Source organism: Ambystoma mexicanum, chromosome 2p, assembly GCF_040938575.1.
Source record: "Ambystoma mexicanum isolate Mex_15411 chromosome 2p, UKY_AmexF1_1, whole genome shotgun sequence".
Lineage (NCBI taxonomy): Eukaryota > Metazoa > Chordata > Amphibia > Caudata > Ambystomatidae > Ambystoma > Ambystoma mexicanum.
The window spans coordinates 325,534,359-325,552,510 of record NC_090923.1 but is presented as its reverse complement, the minus strand read 5'-3'; positions in this window follow the sequence as shown (position 1 = coordinate 325,552,510).

The following is an 18,152-nucleotide window of genomic DNA, read 5'->3' as shown; positions in this document are numbered from 1 at the left end:
CTGAACCCTTCTCAGCAGGCCTCAAAATCCAGCAACCTAACTAAACTATTCAACAGCCGGGCGAGCTGTTTGATTCTGGCTAGAACCATATCCAGACCCAGAAAGCAGATCTGTATCCAGACACAGACCAGACCGCCGTGCAGTGCCAATAGAATACCCAGACCAGACCGCTGTGAGCAGAACCAGTGCCAGAGACTGTACCGTGGCGAGAGAACCGCAGCCCACCTGACCAGATCTGTGACGAGGTCCATTCCAGTCCAAAACTAGGAGTGAGCATCCAGCCAAGAACTGTGCATAGTCATCTCTTAGTCTAAAGTAATCTCATCCCATCCATTTCAACCTATTTAGAACTGCAAAGAAATCGTGTGTCCATTCTGTGATTTCAAAGCTGCAAAAGTGTCATCTGTCATTCTGAAATCTTGACTTAATTTCTGAAAATCTACCTCCACAAAAACGTCTGTATCTTTTGAACCGTATGTCCTAGAAGCGATTTAACTGTCATTTTAAAGCTAGGAAAATAAGCTTTCCAACAAACCCAAAACGATTTTCCAACTCCTTATAGTTTTTCCGTAATCGCGATCGACGCACTCGGAAAAAGTGCAGCGAATTGCAAACTAGCTCAATTTCACCACTTGTAAAAATAGCTGCTTCTTGCTTTCCACTGCTGAATTTCATTTTCACTCTGATAATCATTCCTGAATCATTGCTAGTGTTGACCTGAACTAATTCAAAGTAGCTATCACCTACCCTGAATCTTCTATAGGGAATTAAAATCATTTTTAGCATATTTTTCACTTCATTGCAGCCACATTTAAAAGTATTTGGCCTGTGTTTTAAAATCATCCCTGTTTCTCTAAGCTTGCTGGGGGGGAACGGGAACTGAACTGCTTTTGATTGCATTCCTGAAAACCGGTGTGCCCTCATTTCCATCTCTTCATATTGCATAGGGGGGAGTGAGTTGTCATAAAGGAAAAAGTGATCAGATTATCTCTTGTTGAAACCATATCCAGTTTATTTCTGTGCTGCATTCTTTCCATCATTGCTTTTCCTTGAAATCATACAAAGTATTCTCTGCTAACTCATCCTTTCTATACCAACTCCTAAGTAATTAAAGAATTGTGCTACTGTAATCTTATCCATTGTTGATCACTGTTCATACTCATAAGTGTGCTATCAAATATTCATTTATTCATAAAAGTGTGATATATATATATATATTGTTGAATTTTTCCAATAAACCTTTTAATTTGCAAAACAAACCTACTTCTTGGCTCAGTGGGGTCAGGGGGATTCAAAGAGAGGGGCGTTATATAAGGGTTTATCATCCAGATTTAAGAACTTGACATAAAAATATATAAATAAGGGCTTCCATGGGCATTCCAGACTAGGCATTGACTTCGTGGGATTGCTAGATTGAAGTCACTTACAGGTTGAACTTGCCCTTACACTGCCGATATGTTAAGTGATTGACATCAAAACATACTTGTTGATGTAGATTGTTGGTAATGTACACATGTACTGCACTGCACCCACCCACGTCTGAGCCATGTTACACCGCTCTACATGCCTACTCACTGCTGCAATGTCAAAGTGACCTGGCATTTATGTTCACATTTTCTTCCCTTCACTGTTATGGAACGCACTAGCACAGGTGCATCCTGTGACACATGTACTCTGTATTGGAACACACTAGCAGGTGTTTAGCAAAGTTGATTGGTCAATCTGTGGGCTATACTAACTGGTATAGCCCGCAGATTGATTATAGCCCGCAAATCGGTTGTAATTAGTGTGGAGCTGCCTGCACGTGTGTATGTGTACACTTTCACATACATCAAAGCAAGCAGCATTGAAGCTGCTTCCTTTGCTGTATAGGATTCTGTTCATATACACCATATGGGTGTATATGAGCACCGTCTATTGGAACACTTTCACATACACATATGGAAGCAGATTCAACGTTGTATAGTGCAACATTGCAGCTACTTACTTAGGTGTGTGAAAGTGTTTATTTACACATGTGTTCTCTGCAGCATTTTTGTTAAATAACTAATATGTCATTATTTTACGAAAATGCTGCAGAGATTTCAGCATTGCGCCTGTTACGTTAAACCGGCAAAATCCTGAAGGTGCACTGTCATGCACTACGAGTATGCCCAGGCCCACTTAGCAATACTGGTGGAACCTGGCCGTGGTGATTTGACACACTGAATCATGTTCTTTGGCACATTCAATGCACAAAGTGCTGAATCAGGCCCTGAAGGGTGTGCTAGAAGCTTCATGGACCGGCAGCACAGACCGTACTGGGCGTTATGGTCCCTCATACCTTGTTGAAAGCCCTCACTTTGTTCAGGACATTCACTATGACTTCAGGGCCCATGACTCCCGGTACGGGGTGACCTGCAGATCAATGAAGCTATATTGTTGATGATGATTTAGTGATTCATGTCTACATGCATATTACGTGTGTCTTGGTGTGTTTTGATTCACTTGCAGCTGTGGCCATTTGGCTGTTCAAACATGCTTATGCTACGTGACATCTCTTTGTTGCCATCTGTCATTTCTGCCTGTGATATGTGCCTGCCAGAGGTGTGTGTGATGGAGGACAATGTTGAGTTGGATTTGCATCATGGCTATATGTCGCCGGTAAGTGATCCTGATGTGGATGATCTTCTATCCGCGATACCTGCGGTGCGGGGCCAGGTAGTGTTGGAATGTCTGCCTGTGGTGGTTCTGGATGCACAGTCACTCTCCACACCAGTTGCTGATATGCCTGGGGCATCATGTCAATGGAGGAATGCAGTCCTGCAGCCGTGGGCGGTGCCAATCCAGCAAGGACCACTGCTCCTTGGGTCCCATAGGTGTAATGTCCGGCAATGCGGTGGCCGTGCGCCACAAGGGAATTCTGAGTGGGAGCATGCCATGTATGCCAGTTCAGAGCAACAGGGGGCAGCTATTGAGAAGATTGCTCAAGGCATGGAAAGTGTGGCCCAATCCATGCTCCCCCTGATAGGCAGGTGGAGCTCCAGCAGCAGGCAACGCATTCCACATGCCGCTCACTGAGGCTGGGCATGGTGGCCTTAAAGAGAGCATGCCAGGCTGAAATGGTGTCTCTAAACAAAGCAATTGCTGCTCAGGCAGTGGCCGCAGGGAGGCCCTGAGGGAAGAACACCAATCCATCAGATCTACTCTGGGTGTGCTCAACATGTCGCAGAGGCAGCGGTCAGAAGTGAGGATGGAGCAGCTTGAGAACACTATCTTGGCTGAGCTATGTGCATACCGGGAGGTGCTCCATATATCATGTGAGGCCAGGCAGGCAGAACTCTATGTTACACGTGCTACCTTGCAAGAGGAAGCACGCATATCATGTGAGGTGCTGCATGCACTACGTGCCATTGCCACACAGGACCAGGTTTACCAGACCCGTATGCTTGCTGCTGTAGAGGGGCAAACTGCAGATATGCGTGGTCAGGAAACTGTGCCAGGTCCACCTTCTGATTGTCATCCAGAGGGTGAGTAGGACAACGACTTATCTTCCACACAGGTCGGGCCGTGCAGGCTTTGAGCCCATGGAGGGTTTTTTTTTAATCTCAACATCATCGCATGTGGGTGTTGAGGTACACCCTGTACCTTCCCCCTCCTGGGTGCCCTCCCAACCCCCCGGGTCGTATGTTGCCATTTTTATTTTTTTTAAATTATATTGTTTGTCTATTGTGCATTCATGTGACAGTGTGGTGCTTTGTGGCTTTTCAAAGCATCCACTGTGTGTTCTAGCAGGGCCCATACAAGCTTGTCTCGTGTATGTGTTTGTGGCGTGGGACCCTGACACATATGCCACTCCTGATTCCCCTTTCAATGGGCTTGCAAGGATGGTTTGGTGTGACAGCAAATTATACAGGGCGTTGGACTTTCGACATATCTGTGGACAGACTGCAGTCCTACTTGTGTATACACCCCTAATGGGGATTAATGATGTTTTCTCCACGGCATGTCTGCAATGCATTTTGGTGAGTATATTTTTGAACTGTGCTTTTTTGGAAGTTGATTGTGATGTTTTTCATGACTTGCCTAGATACATGCTTGATGCACTTCATGCTGTTGACGGTAGCATGTACTCTTTAGCTGTCAAAGCCACACTGATGGTGGGAGGGGGCCTGGTGGTGACAATTTCAAGTTGGTACGTGTTAGGTTCACCCCCTGGAAATTGTGGCAAAGGTGGAAGCATTAGGAATGTGACCCAACAACCAGAGCTCATGGCCCAGTCCTCACCTGAGATGGCCGCCTAGACTACTTCTATGCTCTGTTTCGTTTGGACGGCACGTTGTATCTGTCTTCCCTCTTGGACTTTGCTGCTGCGTTATGGTGCAGTTTTCCCACTGGACTCTAGCTCTTTTACTCGTTTTTCACCTTTGGTCCCTGTTTTTCTTTCTGCTACTATCCTTGTTGCAGATCTGTCCGCCCGTCTCTCGTGCAGTTCTTTCTGCGTACTCGTTTGCTGCCTCGGTTAGCCTCGGTACACTTCTGTACCACAGCATCTCTCTCACTCGCACTCTGTCTCGCTCCTTCTATCGGTACACTTCTATACCACTGCATCTTTCTCTCTCGCTCTCTCTCTCTCTCTCTCTCTCTCGCCCCTCCTATCTTTCATCTATTACATCCATACCTTTATGTTGACTTCAGCCTTTTACCAAAGCTATTCAACAGTTCTGGCTCTTAACTTGCTGTCAGCTGTTTCTGGCGATCTCGCGTTCACTCTTCCTTTCCAGACTTGTGTTGTCTCTGCCTTTCTCCATTCACGCTATGAAGGATTGTTTGGGTTTCAGCTCAACCATCCAGTTGTGCCAGCCTCCTTGGTAATTTTCTACGCAAGTTTCAGCTCCCATCATTTGTGGCATCCTCATTGATTATTGTCTACTCAAGTTCCTACCCATCCTGTTCAACCATTTTACAACTGTGCAACCTTGGAAGTTATTCTATCATTCAGCTTGGACATTTACTTGCCCATATTCTACAACTTCAAGTAATCTACTAGAAACTCTTCCAGTGTTTTTGGCCTTGATGTTTTTTCCCTTGTTTGGGGGTTTGGCTCCTTGGAGTTCTCTACGATTTGGTATTTTTACCAGTCAAGGTGGCCTCTGAGGGAGCTAGACCCTATTTACACGAAAGGAAGAACAAGAAAACCAAGGAGAAGGGGGATCCTGAAGCCAGGTAGACTAGAAGGAAGAAGCTGACGGATCCCAGAGACAGTTCTTCTGAAGGTCAAGGTGAGGAGGAAATGAGGGAGGGGCTTTCGTTGTCTGACAGTACGCTTGGGCTACAGTGATTTGTCACTGTCTGACATTGTCAATGTGGGGTACTATGTACATGATGAGTTCTGCTGGTCAATGGATGTTTCTGTGTTGGGTTTACTTTTTAGTTGTCAGGGTATTGGTGTGGTTTGACACACTGGGGTGTCCACATGGGCAATGTTTGCATGTTATGTGTACAGGACACTAAGGGTCACTTCATTTCACATGCATGTATTGAGTGCATGTCCCTACTGACACACACACTTAAACGACACACCACCTCACATACAACCACCCATCCATGGCCACACATGCACAAAGATTGCCTTCTCTGCAATGCTGTGTCCCTGCAGCGCATGATCACTTACAATTTTTGGATTGTGTACATGCGTCACTGGGTAATTTTTATTGCTTGTCCTTTTTTATATGATGCTCAAGGCGTATTCCCAACACAATGGCCGCTCACTGTGCTGTGTGCTGAGTGGTGTGTAACAGGGGACACAAACAGCACACGGTTTTGGGTTTTGTGGATTTGGATTGCCCAATGTGCATGTCAACAGGCATTCTGTCTTTGGTTGATGTTACCTCTGGTGGCATGCATTTGTGTATGACTTTGTATGTGTGGGAGGTTGTTGGTCAGTCATTTCATGTGATTTCATGTCTGGTGTGATTGTCTCAGGCCTGTTTCCATTTATCGCGTGGCACTTCATGACTAATTTGTCATGTGTTGTGCATTTGGTTTGCTCTTTTACTGTTGCATGCCATGTCATGGCATGGCCGACGAAGGTAATGGGGGTTGGGAGGGTTTGGGTGACATACCAGTGATTTTCTTGGCTTATTTTGCAGGGGGTGGTGGGATATGCACCTTTCATGTGTTCCTTTTGGTCACACCTGATTGGTTATGTTTAGGTAGCTAGGGATGCACACAATGTAACACTTCTGTGGAAACATTCTCAGGGTGGTAAGGTTGTGACAGTTGACTGTCTCTTTGTCTTCATCGATTGTCACCTGGTATGTGCCAGGCCTGTGTGCACTCCGCAGGGGTGGGAGTTTAGGTGAAAAATGTGGCCACAAACTGGGTCCGGGCTGCCTCGCCACGTGCCCTTTCCCCTCCCATGCGCAGCGCCTCTGCATGTGGTTGTGGATGTGGGGGCACCACCATGTCTACCGGTATGCCCCGCCGTGTTGCAACATTGTGCACGACACATGCTGCCACAATGATCCTGCACACTACTGGGGGTGCATATAGTAGTTGCCCGCCAGAGCGGTCAAGGGAGCAGAAGCGTGACTTGAGCACTCCAAATGTGCTCTCCACTATGGCTCCACTATGGCCATGGTTGCAATATGGGCTGCATTGTATTTTACCTGGGGTGGTGTGGCGGGGTTCCGTATTGGTGTCATCATGTGGGTGCTCAGAGGGTAGGCACTGTCCCCTGGGGAGGTGATGATGGTTGTCATTAGTTGGGTTTGTGTATTTGTCTGTGTGTGACATGCATGCATGTGCACAGACATTTCTACTCACCAATGAGCCATGCTTCCCAGCTTCCAGGGCCTGGCTCAGGACGGACATTCTGTATATGAAACTGTCATGGGTAGACGCAGGATAGTTTGCATAGACAGAGGTGATGATTCCATGGGCATCACATGCAACCTGTATGTTGATGGAATGCCAGTGCTTGCGGTTGCGGTAGATGTTCCCAGTGGCCCTAGATGGACGTAGGGCCACATGGGTGCAATCTATGGCACCAAGCACTTTGGGGAAGTGTGCCACTGTGTAAAAGTCCTGGACCACAGTCTGCCTTTCTGCGGGTGTTCAGGGCATGTATATGTGCCTGCGGACTGAGGGGCGTGCAGTCATGATTGCCAACACCTGGTGTAGGCAGCGTGACTGCGTGGGCTGTGAGACACCCCCAACTATGGCAGCTGTCCGCTGAAATGACCCAGTGGCCAAAAAATGCAGTACATTTAGCACCTTTTCCAAGAGGCTCAGTGCTTTGGAGCACAAGGTTGGTGATGTGAGGTCATCCTCCCACTTAGTGACCAGGTCTAGGATGATATGAGGTGCAAAGATAGACCTCATCATCAGGCATCCCAAAAAGGCTGGTCGTGGGCAAAACAATGCAGGGCCTGGCTATTCTCTTCCTCCTGCGGTGTCCCACAATCACTGCTGCGAGAAATGGGACATTCATCGTAGCTGCATATGCATGTTTGTTGTTTGCGTGCAATTTTATACTGCGCTGGGGCAATTCCTCCTGCCTTCATGTAGCGGACGTGTTTACGCCTGTGCGTCTCTTTTGGTGTGCGTGGGCTTTCCCTATTCGATTCCATGAATACGTGTTGTACGCGTGTGTGTGGGCGTTCCACATATTTCCCAGCAGTACCTCTCCAGTTACGCCCTAACTTTTACATGCTGTTCCCCATTCCGTGTGTTATGCCCCCTTTTTGGTGTGTGCGCTACACATTGTGCACTTTCGCTGTGCGCGTCGCACACAGCATTCGGGATGTCGCAGTGACGTGTAAGGTAGGCGTGGATTTGGCGCAGCTCCCAGGAAAAACACGCGCACAGACTTCCATGACTCGCTTGCGTGCGAATCGCAGGTGTGCGCTGGATTTTTCTAGCTTGCACCACCGATTTCGGCGCGCAATTATTCCATGAATCGGCCCCTTAATGTTCCCTTACGAAAATGAGAGTGGCTCACAAGTGAAGAATTTGTCAACGCAGAATACGATTTCTGCAACAAGTTAGTCTATTCTGAATGTTTGAGATTATATTGATGTTCATTTCAGCATAGAAAACATAATGAACATATGAAGCCATGTACATGTTATAAGGCAGACCATGTGTGTGCCTATAGATAAAGCAACCGGGTTTATTTTGTTATAATTGCAGTCATTAAACATTCATTTGCTAAAGGCTTGCTATTTTGATGGCATATCCATTCAGCTACATTGCTATTGGTGTTTCATGTATACAGTTCATGTGGTTTCAGTCACATGGTGAATTCCTGTTGTATGTGAAGCCATTGCTGTGATAACGAGAATACCATTGTGTGGCTGCATCTCACAGTGAGGTCTGGCCAGAACAGATGTTGTGGCATGGTACATTTTGTACTTCAGCATTCAACGTAATCTCCATTTGAAGGAAAAACGTATTTCGTGTTACTGTAAATTATCTTTCTAGAGTTTGGAATCAAAGCATTTGGCCCAAATGGGTTGCAGCAAGTTCATTTTTAATTGATGTGTTAAAGATGAATTTATTAGCTCAAAGGGGGGGTATAATGTATAGTGCTGGGCCTGCGGTGATGTAATTGTATGCAAAAAGATTAAAACATCACCCCACTGATCATCTCATGTAAACCCGGCTGTGATACAGGCGCACTTGGAAAAATAATGGGACTTTCAGTTATCACCTTCACATGTGCTCACACGAAAATGCATTCTAACTGTTTTGATTGTTAAAATGTTTGACTATCAGTCATGACGATTTGCCCTTCGCTAATTGTTAACAATAACCTTTGTGTTTAGGTATTTTCATCTTAAATATTGAATTCAGTTATTTTTTTTTCTTCTTCAAAATGAATACACTTATAGTATGGCAACAATTTTTAAAGACTAAACATATTTGACTCTGTTAGTACTTCTTCATATGTTCAACCTCCTTAGCTCTTTAATTGGTTCCATCTCCTTTCACAAAGATGCTTGTCAGTGACCATGAATAAGTGATTCTGCAAAAGAAGATCATGCATAATTTGCTCCAGCGATTATAGTTAATGAAGGGTTGACATTCTAGACTACATTTCCCAGAGACCAGATGATGGGCTTGCATATTTGCCTTTTTGCAATGCTATCATGATTTGATCAGTAGCCCATTACTCTCCCTTGCTGACTGATGACAGTGACCACCAAAGCAGAGAAGAGAGACAAGCAACAGAGAAGCCCAAAGTGTCACTGTTCAAGCCTGGTGAGGTTCAGCAGTCCGTGAGCCAGTCATGCCTGGAGCAAATAGGCAACTGTTTCCCTTGTAAAAAGGATATGATACAGTACATATGAGTATGTTATTATAAGTCAAATTGGCTAGATATTGATTGCGCACAACCTTTTGCAATGCTATTTATCCTTTCAACAGTAGGTGGTTGCTTGCCAAACAACTGGGGTTCATTTATATGATGGACAAGGCCCTGACCCTAGCCACAAGAGTGTTGCGAGTGGAAGAGTGTTTCATAGGCAGGGTTAAATGCCTTACACGGGATTACAGTTCAAAACTGCTGTAATCCTCATCGTTCAGGAAAACGCCTCATCAATTGAGTGATTCCAGAATCAACGGGTGTCCCGTAATTCCATCTTGCATTGGTGCTTTTTCCTTTAATGCATTAATACATTAGTATGTTTTACACCTGCACCATTCATTGAATACGTTTTGTATTTATATATTATGGTTTTGATTTGCCCCCTGCTTTTTCATGTGTTTTGACACCTACAACCTGTAGGCCTTTTAACCTACATTGCAAGCCTGAACATGCAGAGGCTGGATTCATCCGTCCCATTGTGGAGTGTCCCCGATGAAGGAATTTTCCGAAATGCATAGGCCATCACCTTTTCGTCGGCTTCTGCAACTTCGTGTATTCAGGATAAATTAAATAAATATTAGTGCAATATCGGATCGGATTTGACGTTGTATTACTCACAACCTTAAAGGAATTTGACAGACTGTAGTCTCAACCAGTGAGTACACAGCACCAGAGTTATTCCACGTTGGTCTCAGTATATGTACACCAATGAAAAGCACCACACTTTAAAAAAGGTCCCACTCCAATCCCAAGCTCCTTGCCTCAAGAAGAGAATACTGTCATTGCTTCCCAGCTACCGCTGTGATGAGGAAACCTCGAGACGAGTAAATGGGCTTCAACCTACCCCATATGTCACAATGTTCTCAGTGACAATCTGATAATGCACTCAGCTACAAAGTTGCAATAACTACAATCTATCTTATGGTAGAGCATAGCGTACATTGCCCACATTGCCCTTCCTCCATAGTCATAGCATTCTGAATCTTTCTTATGTATTATGCTTAAGTGCAGCATCACTATGAGGCCGCACACACCTTTAGCATCACATCCATTGCCATTCTGTCCCAACAAAAGGCCCCGCACCTGAATTATCTCGCAACACATTCCCACCTGCCAAAGCTGCTCCTCTGCCATCGAACTTGGAAATGGCACTTTAATAGAACCCTAGTTAGTGGGTGATTGTGCACCAAGCACCCTAGAATTTGCTTCTCCCTTGTGGCACATTCACTTTCAAGGGGCATTAGCAAGCAATACCATATACGCTTCAACACCCAAAGACATATCAACTCCCTGATATCAATTTGGCAGCTGTTCCCACACAGCACCTGTGGTTACGTAGGTGGTGATCAGACAAGACATCCCCATGTATGTTCAATGTAACAGTAAAAAGTGAACAATTACATACTACCTTTTTTTAAAAATGTTCTGACCATGAGCAATCCACACTACTTGTTGAACAGCACAGAGTAGTAACCACGGCAAGCTGAGATCTCAAACATGCAGCTTCCCTACGCTCAAATTATTACATTAGCATGACTGTTTGAAATGCCAGATTTAGGGTTGCCATATAGTTAAATATGCCACAGTTGGGAGTCATCACAACACAGGACTCGCAGACTGAAAAATATACCTCAAATTATCAGAACCATACCTTAATTTTAGGGGAGGGCTTCCATGCCACTGCACTGATTAGCAATTCACATCATTCGATACATCCAGATGTGTTTGGCTAAAGCCTCAATGAGCAGGGTCAACATGAGGGGGCATGGAGATTATAATACAAAATATTCTTAGAGTACCACTGCAGATCTTATCTCTTCAACATGTGTTTACTGTAAAGTCGGTGCATATGCTACAAGCCTTGCATGCATTGCATTGCTGTTCTATGGCTCTTGGAATACATGTTGGGATTCCAGGGAAAGGATCCAATTGCAAATCATGTCCAATGCCCATACAACAAACCTGGAATAATGTCATGTGCCCTGCATATGCAAATTGTGAACTGGTCCATCCAAGTCAGCACAAGGGTTGTTTTGAATATTAAGTATGGCTGTTCCTGTAAATAAGAAAGATTGATGAAGAACATGAGTCATTGCCAGCTGCATGCTCATATTGGGGTGTAAAGGTTCATCACCATGTGCAAGGTCCACAGTGCAATGCCTCCCCTCCCTTGCCTTTGAAAGAACACCTAATTGAACAGACAGCTGTGAGACTAGATAATGTCTTCACTTGACACCTAACCAAAGAAATAAATGGTGTAATATACAGGCATTCTTCACTATGACCACAGCCCCCCAAATATTCACACCTTATTTTCAGCGTTTCCCTCCTGAGGGGGATAGCACAATTAAAAATGGACATGTCTTAGAACCTCTAGCAAAGGCAAGAGTGTGTTTTGATACCATGACAACATTTGGGTTTTGCACCCGGGAAGGGCTGAGCCAATCAGGTAGCTGGAACAGTGGGCAAGAGTATACATTCTACACCCACTGTTCCAGCCACCTGAGGCTCTTCCCCAGGTGGCACCATCTTTTTTTATTTGTTGCAATTCAGGGAGGCAACAGAGAGTCTTTCTCTCTTGTGTTGCCTCCCCACATCCCCACTCCCCCAAAACCAACCAAACTCCTTCACCACCCTCTCCCTCCCTTCAAACTGGAACATTCCCACTTCCCTATGGCGGTGGCCATCCTGTCACAAGACAAAACAATAAACCATTTGCACTGCACTCTGGATGAACCCTGGGGTGAAAATGGCTTGTACCCCCACTGTGGGACGGACATCACCTTTAACGGCCCACAGCCCTCGCCATGTCCACCCCCCCACATCGGATTAGAAAGCCATAGTATCAAAATTCCTCTCCATGTTGGACTACAGTACTCCTCGACCATGGCAGCTAAGGACAATTAAGTCCAACTGCCAGCTGAACACATTATTTATTGATCATCCAGAGCTTGGAAGAACATTCTCACCTCCGAATTCCTCCCCTTTAACAAAAAATAAAGAATCCCAACAATCAACATCATTTATTGTCTGTTAATCGTAATACTATCATTCTCTAGATTTTAAAAAAAAATTAAGTCAATGCCAATTACATAAAGTGAATGGTGGAGGTGATATTCAAAACCGGCTCTCGTAAGCGTTTAATTGGGGGCTCAGATGGATTCCAGTTGGTCAATCCATTGGCTATGTGAGTGAGGCAAGCAGAAGCTTCGATGTAGCAGACTCTCAGAAAAATCCCCAATATGAATTATTTCTGGTGACAGAATTAGACTATGAAGTATCATGATGTGTTTGATACCTTTGGGTTGATGTCTTTGGCTACTCACAGCCAAGCAATGTAGTTTTTGGTTGTTTCATAAAATAAGAATATGTGCAATGGAGTCTCTTTATTGTGACATTTTAATTGAAGTGTTTTGGGCTCCTTTTTTAGTTTTTTCCCTTTCCTACAGTACACTTAAAAGTAGACAGACCACCAGCATACTTTACTAGTTATTAAAAGTGTGGCAAAAAAAGTAGTGGAACTCTCATAAGGGACGGGATTATCGTGATAGAGCAACTTTCAACACATGTTTGAAGGGGTTGCGGATGGACCCTTTAGATAGCCAAATCAGGGGACGGAGGTCCTATGAAACATTTTGCAATCATTTCTTTTAGTCGATCAGAAAGATGACACATTTATATATGCCTTGGGAGATATGCCACCCCTACTCGCTCATCGTGACTCTCCTGGGTCCCATTCTTAACACCTACCTGAACAGCAGCTGCTTCAATGGGGGCCTTTCATTAGAGCAATGTGTTCTGTCATTTATAGAATGTGGTCATCTATTACAAAGTGTGAATCCCAAGACTGATAATCGTGCATCTCCTCTAGTCACACGGAGGCTGTGGATGAATAGTCAGTGGTCCTGAAGTATCCAACAGGAGTGCATTAGATTCCTCAAAGTAACTAGTCACTGACTCTCTTACTATAACTGCACACTTGTCTAGTGGCATGAATGGGAAATTCCAATGTAGCCCCTTAATGTTAAAATGAAATAGTGCGAAAATGGACTGGCCATTTATGAACTGTAACATCTAAGCATTTAACGTGAGATAGCAGTTTGCTACGTTGTCCCAAAATCAGGGGAAGATGGGGTGGTGTGAGAGATAATGTATTAGTGTTAGCAGAACCTCTTTCAGCTTCTGATAGTTAAGATGAAGCCAAAAATAGTTCATTCACGCTGAGAGGTCATTAAGATTTTGCGAATGTACAGCAACACTGATTTTAGTTTATATGTAAATGCAGCAGGGTGGTAAAGTAAAAATGTATGTCTGAATAGTGAAAATGGTTGCAAGAAGAAGTGGAACTGTCAACAGTAAAACATGAAAGTAGTAGCTTCCCTCACTTCAAACACTGACCACATGATTATAATATCAAGAGGTGTAGCACGTGTGTTCATATTGACTTTACTAATGCAAATAAAATATAAAATCAAATCTGGTGATGATTTCCTACCGACTGGAAAGTTTGCTAATAATTAATAACAGAGAATGTGAATTATTTGTTGTTTGCCAACGCTCAACTTTCCCTTTGGCCATCCAAGCTGCAAGATTAGATGCATCCTGCATTGCTTATGACACCAGTGTTCCCATTATATTTCACCAGGTGCTGGCTTGGGCCAAAACCTGTGCCTGACCAGTGCATTTTCCAACTAGTGCCCCACCATGAAGAGAGTGGAGAAGTGTAATTGCTTTCTCTTCAGACGCATGGCGACAGAAAGGAAAATAAATTAAGCACAGGTCAATCCGCGAGATAATGGGTTTTGTGATGGGAAAAAGATGCACCACATGTCAGCCGGTGTTCCTGTTCACAAGGACATGTACTGTCAATTATAGGCAGCTGTGAAGAGTCACAGGTGACAATCCTTGAGGTTTCCAGTTTTGTCAACAACAGGTGTGATTAGTACATTTTAGTTGAAAAACAGGATGTCTCTATTCAATATGTGATACTATGATTGGAAAAACAGCAAACGTATTTATGCTGTTGAGCACATTTCTAGAATAGAGATAAAAGGGTCTGATTATAAGTAAGTGTTCTTATTAAAAGTCTGATTCTAGCTGTCACATGGAGCAGATATCGGAATTAGAGACAAATGGTCCAGGTCCAGGTCCAACTTCGGTCCCTCCTCTCCTCTATCTCTATCTCTACCTGTGGTGTTCCACAGGGGTCTAACCTCTCTCCCTGGCTGTTCAACCAATACCTGGCACTTCTTGCCAACTGCATTGCCGCTCTCTGCCCTAACTTTCAGTGCTATGCGGATGACACACAGCTCATTTTTAGGTTCCCTTCTGCTACCTCTTCTCCTTCTCGCATCTCTGTCTGTCCACCATTCAGTATTGGTATGTCACCAATGATCTCTGTCTTAATGCCACTAAGACCGAGATTCTTCTCATCAGCACACCTGCTCCCTATTTTCCTGTCACTCTCTGGCTGGCCTCTCTTGGCCCTCTTCCTGCTCCCACCTGCTAGGCTAAAAACACTGGTGTCATCTTCAACTCCACACTTTCCTTCTCTCCTCTCCTCACATCTCTGACGTCTCTAAGAAGTCACACTACCAGCTGCACCTCCTCAGAGGTATTCTTCCTTTCCTCTCCTTCCACCAGAATCTCACTTCTCCAGAGCTCTGGTTCTCTCTAGGCTGGACTACTGCAACAGCCTCTTTCTAAATCTGCCTGCCTCTACTCTCCGCCCTCTGCAACTCATCCAAAACAGGACTGCAAGACTTGGCCTTGGCCTCAAGCCCAGGGATCGTATCGCTCCAGGACTGAAATCTCTGCACTAGTTCTCAGTGGCAGTGAGGATTAAGTTCAAAAACCTCTGCATTGTCCACATGGCCGTCTGGGGCCTGGGACCGCAATACCTTCAGCTCTCCCTTCCTAAATACCTTCCTTCTCAAGTTCTTCGCTCATCTGACTCCAACTCCTTCAGGGTTAGTCGCTTCTCCAAACAGCGAGTTGGTTGTAGAGATCTCTTTTCTGATGGTGCCTCCCTCTGGAACAGCCTCCCTGCCTCTCTGAAACTTGAGGAGAACCATCTCTGCTTTCTCGCCTCCTCTCCCCTGCTGATGCCTGGCTGAATCAGATACTGCACTGGTTAACTGGCTACCCTCTGATCTTGGGCCCAGGTCCCCCACCATGCCCCGCCACCTGCACACCTGCAGTTCCCCCTGGCAACCCTTGCACTTGGGGACTATTTCTGTATCCCTACAGCCCCTACTAGCACTTGACACCTGATGCTGGCACTTACCCTTGCAATTGCCACCAGCTGGCTGCACTTTTATTTATTGTTTTTATTGTATTTATTTTACTATTCTCCTATGTACTGCACTGCCCCCTCTCCTTTCCCCCTGCACTTTTCCCCTTACCACCTCCCTTGCACTTGCATGATCTCAATGTCACCTGGCCTAGTAGGATCGTTGTCTCTTTCATCCCTCTGTTTCCCCTCCCTTGCCTCGTCGCACCTTGAAACACTTGTCTATAGGCGTGTTATAAATGCCATATCATATCATATCATATTGTGCTTTCATATTGCTTGAAGTATTCTGATTTGAAATATACATTTGATGTCTCATCGTATAGTTTGTTGTTTGCAATCCTAGCACATTACAGGAATCTTCTATTTATAAGTTTAGTTAGGACAATTAGTGAAAAGCAATACTTAGGCGCGTTCCACTTTCAAATTCTGAATCATAATATCTTGAACAAGGTCACAATACAACTCCAAATTAGGATGTTCATCTAATTAAGCAATATGCCCCTAGTAGTGGGGGCATTACCTGAGTCGGTAATGCCCCCGCAACGAGGGGCATATTGCTATTAGTACCCCGGCCTGCAAGATCTGCGTGACCGGGGCACTAAAAGTATAAAAGAAAAAAAAGAAAAAGAAACGACCAAGAAAATGGCCGGCGGGAAAGGGAAAACAGAGTCCGTTTTCCTTTTCCATGGCGGCCATCGGGAGCAGACACGCAGGGAAATAAATGATGTGACGTCGGGTGACGTCACCCTAAGGTCTTCCATAGGGCTGCACATGGGACAGTGAAGAGTGCTCCTGCCCTGGACCCTGGGCAAACCTATGAAAGACAAGAGGAAGTGGGAATACCACCGTCTTTGTATTTGCAAAGAATCTCAATTTGTTCAGATACTATGCCAATACAAGAAAAAGAAAACGTAGGTTACATGTATCGAGCGGGACCAAGAGGGTCCATAAATCCATACATTAAAGGGGTTGAGTGTGGCACATTTGTGACACCTATGGGCAGGCAGCCTATGCCTTTCTATACGTGTCACAGGACGTCAAGAGCAACAGTGATTAAATCGAGAGCTGTGCCTGCACTATTTAGCTTCATCTATTAACATGGACGTTTGGTGACATGTCATTGTTATTGTATTGGTAACAGACAAGACGAGAACAGACAGTGCTTCAGTTTGCATTCACTATTTTAGCCTGGAATATAACTTGTAATCCCACAGCAACAGACCATGCATCACAACTGTATGCAGGTTTCGTCAGTAGGGTTCTTATTGTATGCATTATCTGCACCTTGCATTGATGAAAACCCAGCAGCCAAGTATGTTTCTTAGAATGTGTGCAAGTAAGCCATATTGAAATGTTTATATTTCAGAATTATCAATCTTCAGTATAAGATTACATCTTTGTTCTCCCTTGAAGATGATTAATTCCATAAAGAACCTGCCATATACATTTAAGAAAGGTTTCTAATCTGACCAGAAGGATTATATGCGGTACATTGTTCTGTATTATTGGCCTTTATTTATCATGTTCTATACATTAAAACATGCATATGGTTCTCGCGGTTGTTCATGAGTACATCGAGGACATTCTATTAACATCGCAAAAGGTGGCTATTTGAAACAATAGCTGGGAACTGCAACTCTACAAAGAAAGGGAGTGTTGTAGGGCAATGCGATAAAAAGTAGCAAGGTATGCCACCAAAGGGCAGGCTCGACCGGCCCATAGGGCAATAACGATGACCAACATGCTAGTGTCGGACAGTTTTTGGGTCAAAATGGCCCAGTTGTTTGGCAAACGTGGGCCACTTTCATTAGTTATTTCGCTATGCAGCAAGTAGATTTGAATAGTGCTACTGAACACGTAGCCTTTAAAATGCAGAATATAAAAAGCATTTTCTAAAATAACTGTCTCTTGGCTAGTAATCAAACAGTCTGTCAGAAAAGAAATTAATTGCTATTTGCAACTGTGGGCCACGTTTTTTTTTGGTGTCCCAGTCCGACACTGGCTGAGGAGTCAACAAACTTCCTCAACATATTGCAAAGGTGCCACTAATGTCACAGGAAGCGGGTACCAGAAATATGACTTTGCCTATGCCGATATCACTTCCCTCGACCATAGGCAAGTATAAACAACTTTAGAAAAGGAATAATGCCATTCCTACTCTTCTTTGCACATATGGACTGACATTACCTAGGGTAATTCGATTCCTGGAACATCACGTATTGACCCTTAGTTTTTTAATGAAACCCAATTGCCAAATGCCATATCATAAATGTATGGTATATTTTGGCTCACACAGAAACACAAAGGTAGAATAATTATTATGCCTTCGAAATAAAATTGATGGATACCAATTTTCTGGGTAACGTTGGCGCTTACTCTGGGGTGCATTAAAGGCCCCAAACAGAAATCCCTTTCACCTGAAAAGCTGCATTTAAACACTGCCACCAAAAACAGCTTGCTTTGCTTTTATTTCAGCTGAATAACAAGAAGTTATACATTGCATCC